Source organism: Podarcis cretensis, assembly GCF_951804945.1.
Source record: "Podarcis cretensis genome assembly, chromosome: 4".
NCBI classification, from domain to species: Eukaryota; Metazoa; Chordata; class Lepidosauria; order Squamata; family Lacertidae; genus Podarcis; species Podarcis cretensis.
Window position 1 is genome coordinate 9,678,185 of NC_137173.1, and position 17,538 is coordinate 9,695,722.

The 17,538-nt window shown below is 45.2% G+C and overlaps 1 protein-coding gene across 1 annotated transcript in view; it reads left to right on the forward strand.

Moving 5' to 3' along the window:
• Positions 1 to 17,538, forward strand: part of MYO7A (myosin VIIA) — a 183,702-nt gene that overhangs the window by 43,638 nt on the left and 122,526 nt on the right. The gene's annotated exons all lie outside the window — the stretch shown is intronic.

The following is a 17,538-nucleotide window of genomic DNA, read 5'->3' on the forward strand; positions in this document are numbered from 1 at the left end:
AGAGTATTAAAAGGGAAAATAAAGTTAAAATATGTTAAGACAATTATATATTAAAGGGAAAAATAAGGTTAGAATATGTTAAGATAAATTACAGGACAGAAAACAGAGGAAGATGGAAAGGAATTGCTGAAACAGTTAATTAAAGTGGAATACAAAAAGGGAGGTGTGAGGAGGTCGTTGAAACAAGTAAATGAAAGTTAAGATACTGAACTTATTAGATGTGTTTTAAATTGTGTTTGTTTGGTTTTGTTAATTTAATGTTTGGGGGTTGGTGTTGTGTGGTGTTTTTGTTTTTGTATTGTATTGTATTGTTTTGTTTAATTCTTTGTCTTTCTTTTGTAGTCTTTAAAATGTTAATAAATATTTTTTTTAAAAAAAAAAAAGAATGAAATGTCACTGACTTGTATCACCATAATACATATATGGTGGAATTGTTTAAACATCAAACAATTTTGGGAAACAATATATAAAGAAATGAAAAAAATGTTCAGATATTCATTTAGGAAAACACCAGAAGGTTTTCTATTGGGAATACCAGGAAGTCTAAAGGAAGAAGACAAGACAATATATTTAAACACAACAGTAGCCACAAGGTTATTGATTGCGAAAAATTGGAAAAGTGGTATTATACCGACAAAAATAGTGGCTTGCCAAATTATTGGAGTACTACAATATATCCAAAACTATGGGAGAAATTGGAAGGATCTCAAAAGAGAAGATAGACAGGGATTGGAAGGTGTTTAAAGGATACTTGCAAAACCATATCAAAAAATCATAACTCCTATTAGAATAAACAAGTTCAGTTTTAAATACTGAAATACCAAATAAGATGGATAACAATGTGTAATAAAAAAAGAAGTATGAAATTAGGTTAATTGGAAGTCTAACACAAATGTGGGGTGAGGGGTGGTGGATGGTGAGGGGAAAAGGAATTATCTGTGGGATTGAGTGTAGGTATGTTTGAACATTTTTAAGGATTGTATGAAATGTATGTTTGTATGCTTGTATATGGGACGCGGGTGGCGCTGTGGGTAAAACCTCAGCGCCTAGGACTTGCCGATCGCATGGTCGGCGGTTCGAATCCCCGCGGTGGGGTGAGCTCCCGTCGTTCGGTCCCAGCTCCTGCCCACCTAGCAGTTTGAAAGCACAATTAAGTGCAAGTTGATAAATAGGTACCGCTGTATAGTGGGAAGGTAAACGGCGTTCCGTGTGCTGCTCTGGTGTTGGCTCACCAGAGCAGCTTCGTCACGCTGGCCACGTGACCCGGAAGTGTCTGCGGACAGCGCTGGCTCCCGGCCTCTAGAGTGAGATGAGTGCACAACCCTAGAGTCTGTCAAGACTGGCCCGTACGGGCAGGGGTACCTTTACCTTTACTATGCTTGTATATTCGCAATATGTGTGTATTAATGCTGAATTATTTTAACAATAAAAACTTTTTAAAAAGAAAAGAAATGTCACTGACTTCCCCCTCCCTTCCTTTTCGATTTTTGTGACTCTTTCCCCCCAACTCAAATATTACCTACAACAGTAATGTCTCACTCCAAATATGAGTGATTTTTCTGAATGATTCTGTTGCGTGAAATCAGAGACTGTGTAGCGTATTTTTCGTTCTATAAGATGCACCAGACCACAAGACGCACCTAGTTTTTGGAGGAGGAAAACAAGAGAAAAAATATTCTGAATCTCAGAAGCCAGAACAGCAAGAGGGATCGCTGCGCAGCGAAAGCAGGAATCCCTCTTGCTGTTCTGGCTTCTGGGATAGCTGCGCAGCCTGCATTCGCTCCATAAGATGCACACACATTTCCCCTTACTTTTTAGGAGGAAAAAAGTGAGTCTTATAGAGCAAAAAATACAGTATTTTATTTTTACCAGCAACCAAGATAATGATGATGGTGTTTAAAGCATATTTTGAGGCATCTTCCTCCCTCCTTTATTTAACTGGGGCAAATGCTTCAAACATCACTTTTGAAAAGGGGTTTAAGGCAGCACCCCCGTCCACACCCGTGCTCCCATTTTAGCCGATATAGGGCCAGCGACTGTCTTAAAGTGTTTTTCAAAGGTTCTGCTTCTCCTGCAAGCTGCTGGGTGCCTTGACTGTCTGCTTGTCAGTTGATAAGCAGAGATTAACTCCTGCTGGCTAATGCAGGATTAAACCCTGTCCTCCTGCCCATCGGCTGGCATCACCAGGGACATCAGCTGAAGAAAAGGGTTTGCATGGGGTTTTTGAGGGGGGGTGAAATATATTCGGAGTTGAGAGTGGATTTCATGCTCTTTATTCAGCTCATAGTGGTGAGGAGGAATGGCAGTTCCCCCAGAATGTCTGCTTTATATACATTATTTACACAATGGGCCCCACGTGATTGGCTAGTTCCGGGATTCTCCTGTAAGCCAATCAGGTTGCGGATTCACTTCCACCTGGAGCTGGATTGGGTGGCTCCTGTGGACCAATCAGACTGCTGCATTCTGAATCCTATTGTTCTAGGACCAATCAGACTGCTGCATTCTGAATCCTATTGTTCTAGGACCAATCAGACTGCTGCATTTTGGATCCTATTCAACTCAGTACATAACAGGGGGGAATGGCTTCGTGGTACGAATGGGACCCCCTGGTGGGCCAAGAATGAATTGTTTGTGCTTTTGAAAGAGTGACATTTCTGATTTTGATATACAGTGGTACCTTGGTTCTCAAACGCCAAACAACTTGGAACCCAAACACTGCAAATATCCCGGTTTGTGAACTTTTTTTGGAATCCGAACATGCTCCATTTTGAGTGTTACGCTTCTGATTTGAGTGCCACTCTTCTGTTTTGAGTGTTATGCTGAGGTCTGTCCGTTTTTGCTATTTATTTTGCGTTTTTGTTTTTGCGGCTCTTTTTGTTTTCTTTTTGTGACTGTGTGGAACCCAGTCCATGTACTGATTGATTGATTGATTGATTGATTGATTGATTGTGTGACTGCAGTACATTGTTTATTGCTTTCATTTTATGGATCAATGGTCTTGTTAGATAGTAAAATCCATGTTAAATTGCTGTTTTAGGGGTTGCTTTTAAAAGTCTGGAACAGATTACAGTGGTACCTCTGGTACAGATTTAATTAATTTTGGGGTGCCCTGCACACCCTGAAAAATCCATAACTAGAGGCGCTGCTTCAGCACGCATGCACAGCGCAATAGAGCACTTCTGCTCATTCACATGGCGCGCAGAGCATGCGCGAGTGGCGAAACCTGGAAGTGTATACTTCCAGGTTTGTTGCGGCCATAACCCGAAGATTCTGTAACCTGGAGGTTAAGCAACACAAGGTACCACTGTAATCCGTTTTGTATTGCTTTCTGTGGGAAAGCGCGCCTTGGTTTTGGAACGCTTTGGTTTTGGAACGGACTTCTGGAACGGATTAAGTCTGAGAACCAAGGTACCACTGTATATAGCTGTATAGAGAGCCAGTGTGGTGTAGTGGTTAAGAGTGGTAGACTCGTAATCCGGGAAACCAGGTTCGCTTCCCCGCTCCTCCACATGCAGCTGCTGGGTAACCTTGGGCTAGTCACACTTCTCTGAAGTCTCACAGCCCCGCTCACCTCACAGAGTGTTTGTTGTGGGGCAGGAAGGGAAAGGAGAATGTTAGCCACTTTGAGACTCCTTAGGGTAGTGATAAGGCGGGATATCAAATCCAAACGCTTCTTCTACTTCTTTTGATTTTACATTGCTAATTGATTTTGACCTCCTCCAGAGTCGGAATTTGCTGACTTAAATAAGTGCACGATAAGAAACTAAGCTAGTGATGTATGGAAGTGAGAGCTGGACCATAAAGAAGGCTGATCGCCGAAGAATTGATGCTTTTGAATTCTGGTGCTGGAGGAGACTCTTGAGAGTCCCATGGACTGCAAGAAGATCAAACCGATGTATTCTTAAGGAAATCAGCCCTGAGTGCTCACTGGAAGGACAGATCCTGAAGCTGAGGCTCCAATACTTTGTCCACCTCATGAGAAGAGAAGACTCCCTGGAAAAGACCCTGATGTTGGGAAAGATGGAGGGCACAAGGAGAAGGGGACGACAGAGGACGAGATGGTGGGACAGTGTTCTCGAAGCTACCAGCATGAGTTTGACCAAACTGCAGGAGGCAGTGGAAGACAGGAGTGCCTGGCGTGCTCTGGTCCAGGGGGTCATGAAGAGTTGGACACGACTAAACGACTAAACAACAACAACAAGAAACTAAGCAGCGAGGGAAGCATCCTGATCTGCTGGTCTGCTAAGGGGAGGGCTAGAATATTGGCTTCGCATGCAGAAGATCCCAGGTTAAATCTCTGCTCGCATCTCCAGGGGATTGCCCCCTCTCTGAAATCCTGGACAGCCACTGCCAGTCAGTGTGGGCAATACTGAGGTAGACCTAAGGGCCTGGCTCAATATAAAACAGTTTCTTAAAACCAGAGTCCTTTTTGTTGGGGATAATTCAGACTGAAATTCCCAGGTGTCAAAAAAGGTTATTTATGTATGCCACTACTGTGGCCCATGTTTTGTTAGCCCCAAAATGGAAAACGAGCGAGGTCCCAACCAAAGAAGAATGGCAACTTAAGTTGACAAAATATGCGTAGCTTGCACACTTAACATATAGAATAAGAGAACAAGAAGAACATATGTTTAGAGAAGACTGTAAAATGTTTACTGAATATATGGGTGAAAATTGTGTTCCACTTAAAAATGCTGGTAGCATTAAGGTAAATTCAGCAGTGTATATAAGTTTCGATGGATATAACAATGGATAACTGAATGGTTTAGTTCATGTAAATTATGCAGGGATGTATGGTATACGAAATGAACCATAGAAAGAGAAGAAGGGAAGTAATTGATTTAGGGGGGTAAAGGGACCCTTGACCGTTAGGTCCAGTCGTGGCCAACTCTGGGGTTTCGGCGCTCATCTCGCTTTATTGGCTGAGGGAGCCAGTGTACAGCTTCCGGGTCATGGGGCCAGCATGACTAAACCGCTTCTGGCGAACCAGAGCAGCGCACGGAAATGCTGTTTACCTTCCCACCGGACCGGTGCCTATTTATCTACTTGCACTTTGATGTGCTTTTGAACTGCTAGGTTGGCAGGAGCTGGGACAGAGTAACAGGAGCTCACTCCGTTGTGGGGATTCGAACCGCTGACCTTCCGATCGGCAAGCCCAAGAGGCTCAGTGGTTTAACCCACAGCGCCACCTGCGTCCCGTCATTGATTTAAGGTTGTCTAAATGAATGTTTTGAAATGTAAATTAGAAAATATTAATAAAAAGTGTGTATACATATATATACGAGAATTAAACCCCTTTGTTTGTTTGTTTGGGCTTTAAGAACAGTTACTCTGGGGCAGAGGATTTCGATATTTTCATTTCCTGTCCTAGCAGGTTTCTTAGGGACCAAATTGGTGTGCAAGGAGGTTGCTGTATTATTTAAAGGCTGAGTTTGCGGCTCTCCTTTCAATAGAGACAGTATCCGCTTGCAACGCCTGGACATCTGAAGCTGGTGTTGCCCTGAGACACGAGAACAGTAATTCCCAAGCTGCGAGCTGTGATGAGAGATGTACCACGGTACTGTTAGAAATAAACTTTCTTGTGAGCCCAAAGGATCCACACGTAGGGGAGGCTTCCAGATGCATCTCTCTTTGATTGACTGATCTACCCATGCCACCTTCCAGTCAGTTTTTTCTGGGGGCAGCCGTGTCTCTGCATCATGCTATCACTCCTGCTACAGAAAGGCAAAACTTCCAAGACTCACAGGAGTCTGTCTACCCATAACACAAAATATGCTACTTCTGCAACCTTTGACATTCCAGCCATCTCAATTTCAGTTTCAGTTTCTCATTTCCCCTCTCTTAAGTTGCATTCTCCACATTTCCACTAATACAGTGGTACCTCAGGTTAAGAACTTAATTCGTTCTGGAGGTCCGTTCTTAACTTGAAACTGTTGTTAACCTGAGGTACCACTTTAGCTAATGGGGCCCCTCGTTGCCGCCGCGCGATTTCTGTTCTAATCCTGAAGCAAAGTTCCTAACCCGAGGTAATATTTCTGGGTTAGCGGAGTCTGTAACCTGAAGCATCTGTAACCTGAAGCGTCTGTAACCCGAGGTACCACTGCACACTCATTTTTGTATGGAGTTTTACTCAATATACACACACAGGACAGTAATAAACGAAAAACAGATTAAGACACATGTCAATATACCATGTGTCTTTAAGTTGCATTTTAAATTGTATTTAAGCTGCATTTTAAACTGTATTATAAATTATATTTTAATCAATAATAATAATAATAATAATAATAATTTATTATTTATACCCCGCCCATCTGGCTGGGCCTCCCCAGACACTCTGGGCGGCTTCCAAAAGAATATTAAAATACTATGATACATCAAACATTAAAAGCATCCCTGAACAAAGCTGCCTTCAGATGTCTTCTAAAAGTCTGGTAGTTGTTGTTCTCTTTGACATCTGGTGGGAGGGCATTCCACAAGGAGGGCGCCACTACCGAGAAGGCCCTCTGCCTGGTTCCCTGTAACTTGGCTTCTCGCAGTGAGGGAACCGCCAGAAGGCCCTTGGTGCTGGACCTCAGTGTCCGGGTAGAACGATGGGGGTGGAGACGCTCCTTCAGATATACTGGGCCGAGGCCGTTTAGGGCTTTAAAGGTCAGCACCAACACTTTGAATTGTGCTCGGAAACGTACTGGGAGCCAATGTAGGTCTTTCAAGACCGGTGTTATATGGTCTCGGTGGCCGCTCCCTGTCACCAGTCTGGCTGCTGCGTTCTGGATTAGTTGTAGTTTCCGAGTCACCTTCAAAGGTAGCCCCACGTAGAGTGCATTGCAGTAATCCAAGCAGGAGATAACCAGAGCATGCACCACTCTGGCGAGGCAGTCCGCAGGCAGATAGGGTCTCAGCCTGCGTACCAGATGGACCTGGTACACAGCTGCCCTGGACACGGATTTAACCTGTGCCTCCATGGACAGCTGTGAGTCCAAAATGACTCCCAGGCTGCGCACCTGGTCCTTCAGGGGCACAGTTACCCCATTCAGGACCAGGGAGTCCTCCACACCTGCCCGCCTCCTGTCCCCCAGAAACAGTACTTCTGTCTTGTCAGGATTCAACCTCAATCTGTTAGCCGCCATCCATCCTCCAACCGCCTCCAGACACTCACACAGGACCTTCACCGCCTTCACTGGTTCTGATTTGAAAGAGAGGTAGAGCTGGGTATCATCCGCATACTGATGAACACCCAGCCCAAACCTCCTGATGATCTCTCCCAGCGGCTGCATGTAAATGTTGAAAAGCATGGGGGAGAGGACAGAACCCTGAGGCACCCCACAAGTGAGAGCCCAGGGGTCTGAACACTCATCCCCCACCACCACTTTCTGAACACGGCCCAGGAGGAAGGAGCGGAACCACTGTATGACAGTGCCCCCAGCTCCCAGCCCCTCAAGACGGTCCAGAAGGATGTTGTGGTCGATGGTATCAAACGCCGCTGAGAGATCCAGCAGAACTAGGAAACAGCTCTCACCTTTGTCCCTAGCCCTAATCAACTGTTTTTTGTTTTTTAAAAATGATTTTACTGTATTTATATTCAGTGTTAACTGCCCTGAGTCCAGTCTTGGCTGGGGAGGGCAGGGTATAAATAAAATTATTATTATTATTATTATTAAGGTTTGTCTAAATGAAAAGGCTTTTAGCAAGCCCCGAAAAGAGTACAATGGTACCTCGGAAGTCGAACGGAATCCATTCCGGAAGTCCGTTCGACTTCCGAAACATTTGGAAACCAAGGCGCGGCTTCCTGCAGCCAATTGGAAGCCACATCCGATGTCCGGGTTCCAAAGAACGTTTGCAAACTGGAACAATCACTTCCGCTTTTGTGGCGTTCGGGAGCCAAAACGTTTGATTGGTGAGGTGTTCAGCTTCCAAGGTACGACGTGCACAGTGAAAACTCCTGCCTGGTGTCAACAGGCAAGGAGATTTCCAAAGTGTGGGTGCTCTGACTCTAAAAGATAGATTTCTTACAGCTGTGGAATGAGGGTTATGTGGCACCTTTAACAGTGCCAGTTCTGCAAATCAAAGCAGTCGAGTCGGAATACTTGGGGGAAGACAATCTTGCAGGTAAACCGGCCCCAAGTTTCTACCACTTTGTTTTTTGTTTTCATTATTACGCTCTGTAAAATATGTATTTAATGTTGACTGCACCACCCTGAAATCTCTCGATAAAGGCCAGTACAGTGGTACCTCAGGTTAAGAACTTAATTTGTTCTGGAGGTCCATTCTTAACCTGAAACTGTTCTTAACCTGAAGCACCACTTTAGCTAATGGGGCCTCCTGCTGCCGCTGTGCAATTTCTGTTCTCATCCTGAAGCAAAGTTCTAAACCCGAGGTACTATTTCTGGGTTAGCGGAGTCTGTAACCTGAGCATCTGTAACCCGAATGAAGAAGAAGAAGAAGAAGAAGAAGAAGAAGAAGAAGAAGAAGAAGAAGGGAACATATATGTGTGTGCATATATAGCTCAGTTGGTTAGAGTATGGTGTTGAGAACACTAAAGTCGCAGGTTCAATCCCCATATAGGACAGCTGCAAACACCTGGACTAGATGATCGTCAAGGTCCCTTCCGACTCTACAATTCTATGATTCTCTGGGTGTGTTTGTGTGTCTGCCTGCACACTGTCTCGCCAGAGTGGAACATGCCCTGGTTGTCTCTCTCTTGGACTACTGCAATGCGCTCTACGTGGGGCTACCTTTGAAGGGGGCTCGGAAACCACAACTAATCCAAAATGCGGCAGCTAGATTGGTAACTAGGAGCAGCCGCCAGGACCATATAACACCAGTCCTAAAGGATCTTCACTGGCTCGGAGTACGTTTCTGAACACAATTCAAAGTGTTGGTGCTGACCTTGAAAGCCCTAAACGGTCTCGCCCCAGTATACCTGAAGGAGCGTCTCCACCCCCATTGTTCTACCCGGACACTGAGGTCCAGCTCTGAGGGTCTTCTGGCGGTTCCCTCACTGCGAGAAGTGAAGTTACAGGGAACCAGGCAGAGGGCCATCATCGTCGTCGTCATCATCATCCTCATCATCATCATACAGTGGTACCTTGGCTCTCAAATGCCTTGGTATTCAAACGCCTTGGTTCTCAAATGCCAAAAACCCAGAAGTAAGTGTTCCCGTTTTCAAACTATTTTTGGAAGCCGAATGTCCAATGCAGTTGTCAGCTATTGTTTCTGGGGCACCTGCACCAATCAGAAGCTGTGCCTTGGTTTTCGAAGATTGCGGAAGTCAAATGGACTTCCAGAACAGATTAACTTTTGCGCTTTTTATCATCTACAATACTGTTTTATTTATTGTATAGTACAGTACAGTGGACCCTTGGATTAGGTTACCTTCAGGTAACATCATTTTCAGGTTGCAAACACTGCAAACCCGGAAGTGGGTTTGCCACTCTCGCACTTCGTGCATGCGCAGAGGCACTCTGTGGCACTGTGTGCGTGCACAGAAGTGGTCCTTCAGTTACAAAATTTTCAGGTTACGGCCAGGCTTCTGGAATGGATCCCGTTCGTAACCGGAGGTACCACTGTACATTGATCATTGCTTTCATTTTATGGATCAATGGTCTCATTAGATAGTAAAATACATGTTAAATTGTTGTTTTAGGGGTTGTTTTTAAAAGTCTGGAATGGATTAATCTGTTTTGCTTTACTTTTGATGGGGTTTGGTTTTGGAACGCTTGATGGCCTTGGTTTTGGAACGCTTTGGTTTTGGAACGGACTTCCGGAACGGATTAAATTTGAGAACCAAGGTACCACTGTAATAATAATAATAATAATAATAATAATAATAATAATAATATATGATACACTTTCTAGCCAGGCAGCAACATGAGGTCTAAAGCAGGGTCACTGAGGAGTGTCACTAGAGGGGAGATGGCATAACCAGAGGATAGTTCAAAGGGCCGCATAGAGAAGCCTGAAGGGCCACATTGGCTTTTTAGGGCCTCATTTCCCCCTACACCTGTTATACACGCTTATCTGTGGGCAGATACTTCTGAGTAAACATGCACAATATCGCTCTGCCAATCAACAGGCATTTTCTGAAGTCACCATAATGTGTCGTTTCCCTTCTTGGGTCTATCCTGCAACTCCATCCACTTAGTTGGTATTAACTGTTCAGGATGCCTCACGCTCAATTATTTAAAATTCTGTTGCTATGGTTCCGCAGCCCAGCGACAGGGTTTAAGGCGTCCACAGATGGCCTTTGGTTTTGAGTTCCCATTTGCGCTTTGGTTAACTTGGCGCTCCGAGGTATTAGGTTAATTAAAAGCCATGTGTTACATGGGGGAACCGACTTACATTTGTGGATTAATAAGTACCCGAGAGAGCTGTTGAAAGGCACGCAGCGTCGTGGAGCCTCTTCTTGGAATAAGGGGAGCTGGGAGCTCTTCTTGGAATAAGGGGAGCTGGGAGCTCTGGAAGAGAAGAGCCCCCCTTTTTTTACACCCACCTCCCTCAGATATGAATTTCTAGCCTCTTCCAGAGCTGGAGCCTGAGATCCAGTGTGGATTTCCCTCGGAGGCAGTGCTGAAACTGCAGTGGACTTGGGGAAATACTATTTAAACAACAAAGAATGTGCGCAGGATCTCATCTGTCCCAGCAAGGAGGCAGCTTGTGACTGAGAAGAGTAAGCCTTCTCAGGGGAGAAAAATAGGAGTTGCCGTCTCAGAGAACTATGTTGCTGCTTCTCCAGATAAAGGAATTTGTCTAAGACTCAAAGAAAGGAAAGAGAGAGAGTTAAGAGCAACCTCCGTGGAATGCCAGCAAGGCTGAATCCACCATGTTCCCAAGCTATGGCAACCCGGCTGTCCACGAGAGGGACCAGAAAAAATGGGCCCTCATCCGCAATGTTAACCAAGTTCTGAAAGCCACTACGCTGCTATCGGTAAGAGACATGCACACCAGCTATTGGGTCTGCTTTGCAGGCTGCAATCTTGCTTATTTACAGGTGAAACTCGAAAAATTAGAATATCGTGGGAAAGTTTCTTGATTTCTGTAATTCAACTTAAAAGGTGAAACTCATATATGAGATAGACTCGTGACATGCAAAGTGAGATATGCCAAGCCTTTCTTTGTTATCATTGTGATGATCATGGCGTACAGCTGATGAAAACCCCAAATTAACCATCTCAGAAAATTAGAATATTCAATGAAATCAGCAAAACAAGGATTGCAAATAGAGCAAGATTGGACCTCTGAGAAGTAGAAGCATATCTCGCTTTGCATGCCATGAGTTGATCTTACATGTTAGTTTCACTTTTTAAGCTGAATTACTGAAATCAGCGAACTTTTCCACGATATTCTAATTTTTTGAGTTTCACCTGTATTTCATAAAACTTATACGCCGCTCAGCCGTCAAAAGACATCGGAAGCGGTTCACATCACAAAGCGATGAAATTATCGTGAACCATAGTTTAAGACTTAAGAAAAGCTAAAATCACAATGGGCTGAAATTAAAACTCACACCAGCTTTCCAAGCAACCGGCTTACCCGAGCAAAAATGATTTTAGCAGGCATTGAAAAGCGTACATTTTTGGCGCCTGTCAATTGGCAGGGAGTTCCAAAGGTGTGCTGTGCACACTAAAAGATCGATTGCTTATAAATGCGGAATGGGTGTTACGTGGCATATGTAATAGTGCCACTTCTGCAGATCAGAGGTACTCAGTGGGCGCATTTAGGGGAAAGGTGATCTCATAGGCAAATGGGTCCCAGGTGGTTAAATACTAATAGCAACACCTTGGACTTTGTGATAGGAATTTTGAGGTCTTAGATATATGGTAATGTTCATAACCGCATGTACATAGATCAGCACAGGAAGACCGACCTGATGCCATTTTGATTCCTAAACTGAGCAAATGTTTTCTCTGCAAGGTCAAAGTGGGAAAGCCTCCCCATTGTCTTTTCCTTCACAAATCCTGTCTTAAGGGTATGTCTGTGTTTGAATAGGGCGTGAGCCTGTGACCTGGCCCAGGAACTAAGTATTTATCACTACAAAAGACTGGCCAGGCTACCCAGGCAATCCAATCAAGAAACCTGCCAGACAGGAGAAAAACAACATTCAAATTTCTGTTTTAGACCGCCTTTTCTGTGATGTAGGTATGATGTATCTGAGGGGTGGTCTTAGGTTACACCCCTTCTGTGATGTATGTATGATGTTTCTGGGGGTGGTCTTGATCTAAGGTAAAGGTAAAGGTACCCCTGCCCGTACGGGCCAGTCTTGACAGACTCTGGGGTTGTGCGCCCATCTCACTCAAGAGGCCAGGGGCCAGCGCTGTCCGGAGACACTTCCGGGTCACGTGGCCAGCGTGACATCGCTGCTCTGGCCAGAGCCAGAGCCAGAGCCAGAGCCGCACACGGAAACGCCGTTTACCTTCCCGCTGGTAAGCGGTCCCTATTTATCTACTTGCACCCGGAGGTGCTTTCGAACTGCTAGGTTGGCAGGCGCTGGGACCGAGCAGCGGGAGCGCACTCCGCCGCAGGGATTCGAACCGCCGACCTTTCGATCGGCAAGCCCTAGGCGCTGAGGCTTTAACCCACAGCGCCATCTGCGTCACCTGGTCTTGATCTACAGGGTGGCAATTTCCAAAGTCTTTATAAGGCCTTGCATGCCATTTTTCTAGGTCCCTCCTCTCTCCTGCGGGTGAGGGGAGCACCCTGTTGCAACAGATCAATAAAGATCAAGCTTACTAGCTGCTTTGCTTCTCAATATTCTCTGGTTGGCCTCTGTTATTCTCTCCTACCAATAGGGAACCTACGTAAGGACTCTATATGGGCTCTTGGATACCCCATAAGGGAAAAGGGCAATTTTTGTTTACAACAACTTCACCTGGTAGCAAATCGACAACCCTCAGCAGTGTCAGCAATCGTGCTGCAGCATTCTGCACTAACTGCAGCTTCTGGGTCTCCATAGAAGGCTCCACATAGTTGGACTTTTGTTGTGTCCTGATTTTCGGACCACCTTGGAAAGATGAGCCTGGCAGATTTTAGAGTCCAAAGATTTTAGAGTTGTTTGGGGAGGAAGGAGCACAGCGGTTTGGGGCAGGGCTGGCGAAACTTCTTCCTATTGTGGGGGACTTTGGGGGGTGGGCAGCCACAGGCCAGTGGCAGGTGGGGCCAGAGCGGGGGGTGGCTTTGCGTCGTATGCTTCATTCATTCTTTGGCTGTGGCACCTAGTTCTGAAACACCTTCCCTTTTTTCCCCCTCAAAAATTTTATTGGTTTTCCACATCTTTAGACAAAGAAACAAACACAAATCATAACTGAACTTGATCCAATATTAATATTGGAGATAAAACCTCCCTAATGTCTTCTAAACATCAGATAGTTGTTCATTTTCTTGACATCTGATGGGAGGGCAGTTCCATAGGGAGGGCGCCACCACCGAGAAGGCCCTCTGCCTGGTTCCCTGTAACCTCACTTCTCGCAGGAAGGGAACCTCCAGAAGGCCCTCGGCGCTGGACCTCAGTGTCCGGGCAGAACGATGGGGGAGGAGACGCTCCTTCAGGTCTACTGGACCGAGGCCATTTAGGGCTTTAAAGGTCAGCACTAACACTTTGAATTGTGCTCGAAAACGTACTGGGATTATAACAATGCATGCTTGTATATTTGGTAGGCGAGGCTGTTTGCGGCTGCATTTTAGATCTCTTATGCCCTGCCCCGTGTCAGTTCTTCTGGTTTATGCTAATTTTCAAGAGAATATATTCTCTCATTGATAACACACCCCTTTACCCTGGCTTTTGGCACCTGGGATGTTCCTTTTCGCCTTATTTCTGCAATTTTAAGCACTGCTTTTAATATTGTGTTTTAACTGGGACCTTGGGGTGAAGGTGGAGTGATAAATTCTAATAATAGAAATAAAAATGACAACAATTGTTGCCAGTTCTGCGCTAAAATAGGATGCGTGCTTTTTTTTTTTTTTAAAAAAAGCCATTTTTTGCGTTTGTCTTTTTAAAGGGATGTTGCAAACCTTTTAGAGATTTTCTTTGTGGAGCAGTGTCTAAACCACCTAAAGAAGTACCGTATTCTTTGGTCCATAAGACACACTTTTTTCTTCCTAAAAAGTAAGGGGAAATGTCTGTGCATCTTATGGAGCGAATGCGTGGTCCCTGGAGCATTAAAGGTAAAGGTAAAGGTACCCCTGCCCGTACGGGCCAGTCTTGACAGACTCTGGGGTTGTGCGCCCATCTCACTCAAGAGGCCAGGGGCCAGCGCTGTCCGGAGACACTTCCGGGTCACGTGGCCAGCGTGACATCGCTGCTCTGGCGAGCCAGAGCCACACACGGAAACGCCGTTTACCTTCCCGCTGGTAAGCGGTCCCTATTTATCTACTTGCACCCGGAGGCGCTTTCGAACTGCTAGGTTGGCAGGCGCTGGGACCGAGCAGCGGGAGCGCACCCCGCCGCAGGGATTCGAACCGCCGACCTTTCGATCGGCAAGTCCTAGGCGCTGAGGCTTTAACCCACAGCGCCACCTGCGTCCTGGAGCATTGGGTCACCCCAAATTCACCATCAAATCACTTATCTTTGGCCACAGCATGAACCACAAAAATCAGATATCCACTGTTTCGTTTAGACTCCCCCCCCCCCCCTTGTTTTCCTCCTCTAAAAACTAGGTGCGTCTTATGGTCAGGTGCGAAAAATACGGTAAACAATGTGGGTGGGGTCTGGGAGGCGGAGCTCTTGGCACCGGAGGGCAGGGCCTAAAGCGGACCTGGAGGGTTGGTGGCTGGGCTTAGACCTCCCTTCATTCCCCTCCATCCTTCTTGCTGTGTCCTTCCCTTTTCCGAGATCAGCTTCACTCTTTCTGCCCATCCAGCCGGCTCTCCTTTTCAAATCCTTTCCAGAGAGGACGTGAGGACATGATCTCTCCCTTTGGTCCAGCACGCTCCTTGCTGAGCAGAGAGTCAGGGGACAAGGACAAGACCGGGCTGCTCTTTTGACCTCTGGTGACAGATAAGAAGGGATTGGTTCAGAGAAGACTGCAGATAACGGGGAAGAAAGCAATTAGGAACTGATGAAAGTTTTAGATTTGAGGGAAGACCTTTGACATGCCAGCAACAGAAGATCCCAGCTGAGTGACAGGAGCACACTATGACGGCAATTAATTTTTGCAGGAAAATCTATATCTATATATTATCAATGTATTTAATTCCCTATACGGGTCACTTCCTAGAAAACATCTTAAGTTGATTTGACAGTAAATAACTTAGCATTAAAAACAAGTAAAACACACATTTCATGTCAAAATTGTTTTTAAAAATTATCCAGTAGCATCTTAGAGACTAACTAAATTTGTTCTGGGTATAAGCTTTCGTGTGCATGCACACGTCCTCAGATACACTGAAAGAGAAGTCACCAGACCCTTATATATAGTGGGAGGGTGGGGTGGGGTTTTTCTTAGGAGGGTAGTAGGAGATGGGTGAGGGACGCAGGTGGCGCTGTGGGTTAAAGCCTCAGTGCCTAGGACTTGCCGATCGAAAGGTTGGCGGTTCGAATCCCTGCGGCGGGGTGCGCTCCCGCTGCTCAGTCCCAGCGCCTGCCAACCTAGCAGTTCGAAAGCACCTCCGGGTGCAAGTAGATAAATAGGGACCGCTTACCAGCGGGAAGGTAAACGGCGTTTCCGTGTGCGGCTCTGGCTTGCCAGAGCAGCGATGTCACGCTGGCCACGTGACCCGGAAGTGTCTCCGGACAGCGCTGGCCCCTGGCCTCTTGAGTGAGATGGGCGCACAACCCCAGAGTCTGTCAAGACTGGCCCGTACGGGCAGGGGTACCTTTACCTTTTTTAGGAGATGGGTGATTGACTCAATGGGTATGGTAAACCTGTTGATGACTGTTAACGACTGCAATTAGTCCTACAGGAAAAAGCAAGGGATAGTATGCAGATGGCCAAAAATAGATTTAGCATGTGTAATGAAACAAAAATCCAATATCTCTATTCAGACCAGGTTTCTCCATAGTTTTCAGTTTAGTAAAGGTAAAGGGACCCCTGACCATTAGGTCCAGTCATGGACAACTCCGGGGTTGCGGCGCTCATCTCGCTTTATTGGCTGAGGAAGCACACAGCTTCCGGGTCATGTGGCCAGCATGACTAAGCTGCTTCTGGCGAACCAGAGCAGCGCACGGAAATGCTGTTTACCTTCCCGCCGGAGTGGTACCTATTTATCTACTTGCACTTTGACATGCTTTCGAACTGCTAGGTTGGCAGGAGCAGGGACTGAGCAACGGGAGCTCACCCCGTCGTGGGGATTCGAACCGCCAACCTTCTGATCGGCAAGCCCTAGGCTCTGTGGTTTAGACCACAGCGCCACCCGCGTCCCATTCCAGTTTAGTATTAAGTTGTAATTCAGCAACTTTTCTTTCAAGTCTATTTCTGAAATTCTTTTGTAATAAGACAGCTGTTTGAGATCTTGTATTGAATGTCCTGGGAGACAGAAGTGTTCTCCTACTGGTTTCTCTGTGATTCCTGATGTCAGATTTATGTCAATTTATCTTTTGGCATAGGGTTTGGCCTGTTTGTCCAATATAGAGAGCTGAAGGGAACTGTTGGCATTTAATAAATAATTAATAATAATAATAATAATAAAATATTTATACCCCACCCTTCCCGGTTCAGAAAACTGGGCTCAGGGCGGTTAACAACAAATTTAAAACACTTAATTGATGCAACAAAAAAAACCAGCATAAAATACAGTATAAAACGTGAATAACAATAAATTCAGAATTCAGAATTTCATGGCACAATTCATGTGTGATCTTTTCCAGTCTGCATCTGTATTGGAATTGTTTTTTTAGATGTTCTAATTGTTTTATATTTTGTGTGTGTTGCCACCCTGGGCCCCTTCCGGAGGATGAGCAGGATATAAATTGAATAAGAAATTTGATTTCTTTCCTTCCTTAGATTCCTAACCCACCTTTCTTCCAAGGAGCTCAAGGAAGCGTCATACCTGGTTTTCCCCATTCCTCACAACAGTCCTGTGAGTTAGGCTAGGCTGAGAGACAGGAACTGGCCCTAAGTCCCTCAGCTTCTTGACTGAGTGGGGATTTGAACCTTGCTCCTCCAAGTCTTAGTCCAGCACTACGTCACAATTTCAAATCCACTGCAGATACAGATTCAGATTTTTAAAAGCAGGCTTCCACTTGTTGCTAAAAAGACAATAGAGATGTAATGTGAAATATACCTGCATGTTTAGCATGTTCATTTAGAATCTAGTGCCTTTGTTGTTGTTGCTGTTGTTGTTGTTACAGAGTCATATAAAGTAATCTCATAAACTGAAGCCGTAGAACAAATGTATTCCATTTTTTTAAAAAAGCATTTTATTAATTTTCAAATAAAAAACATCCAATTAATATATACAGTCATAATAATCCAATAAAAATTAAAAAAACAAAAATAAAAAAAAACAAATTATAATCCAAATTATAATTATTGATTTTCTGGAGCTCCCCAGACCTCTGAAGCATATCTCCACATCTCAGTCCTGCCTCTCCTCATCGTTTCC